Here is a 1,071-nt window from a genome sequence, read left to right as displayed (position 1 = left end):
CTCAAGGTTAGGCTTCTGCGGCACAGCTTGCATAGGTTGATTTTGTTTTTGGGCTTGAAAACCTTGTGGTCTTTGAGGTGCAAAATTTTGGATAGGGTTCTGGTTTTTATAGGAAAAATTCGGGTGATTCTTCCATCCAGGGTTGTAAGTGTTTGAAAATGGGTTACCTTGGGCGTAATTCACTTGGTCGGTGTTCAGGTCGTTCAAAAGGTTACATTCCGTCGGTTCGTGTCCTTTAGATCCACAAAGTTCACAATTTGTGTGGACTACCGCTGCGGTGTTGGAGTTTGTAGAAATATGTTCGACCTTAAGGGCTAAAACTTCCATTTTCGCTTGCATCATGTCCATAGAACTTATCTCATGTATTCCACCTTGGGTCTCCTTTTTCTCTACTGATGCTCGTTCAGTTCCCCATTGGTAATGGTTTTGGGCCATATCCTCAATTAGGTCACAAGCTTCAGGGTAAGGTTTGTTCATCAGCGTGCCATCAGCGGCAGCGTCGATGCTCATTTTTGTGTTATAATGGAGTCCAATGTATAAGGTATGAACGACCAGCCATTGTTCTAGGCCATGGTGCGGACACACTCTTAATAACTCCTTGTATCTCTCCCAAGCTTCAAAAAGTGATTCTCCTTGGTTTTGAGTAAATCTAGTTATTTAGTTTCGAAGAACAACAGTCTTACTAGGGAGAAAATATCTAGCAAGGAATACTCTCCTAAGGTCTTCCCAGGTAGTTACTGAGTTAGCTGGAAGTGAATCTAACCACGAACGTGCTCTATCTCTGAGGGAGAAAGGAAATAATCTTAAATGAATCGCATCAAGTGAAGCACCGTTGGATTTAAAGGTGTCGGCCAATTGGATAAAGACTTTTAAATGTTGATTTGGGTTCTCAGTAGCGAGACCCGCGAATTGGTTCTGTTGCACTAATTGTAGTAAAGATGGTTTTAGTTCGAAATTGTTGGCAGGAATGAGGGGGTTTACTATACTAGAACTAGGTTCCTCGTCAGAGGGTTGGGTAAATTCGTTAAGAGGTCTACGGTCGCGATTCTCGGCCATAGCTTTCTTAATTCG

At 42.6% G+C, this 1,071-nt stretch overlaps 1 non-coding gene across 1 annotated transcript; it reads left to right on the top strand.

Moving 5' to 3' along the window:
* The first annotated feature begins 565 nt into the window (after positions 1–565).
* LOC127090102 (small nucleolar RNA R71) lies at positions 566–672 on the top strand. The gene has a single exon (XR_007791635.1). It is a non-coding gene; the product is annotated as a small nucleolar RNA R71 (small nucleolar RNA).
* The last annotated feature ends 399 nt before the right edge of the window (positions 673–1,071 follow it).

The sequence above is a fragment of the Lathyrus oleraceus genome, chromosome 5 (assembly GCF_024323335.1).
Source record: "Lathyrus oleraceus cultivar Zhongwan6 chromosome 5, CAAS_Psat_ZW6_1.0, whole genome shotgun sequence".
In the NCBI taxonomy this organism is placed as follows: Eukaryota; Viridiplantae; Streptophyta; class Magnoliopsida; order Fabales; family Fabaceae; genus Lathyrus; species Lathyrus oleraceus.
This window is presented reverse-complemented; position numbering and strand designations above follow the sequence as displayed.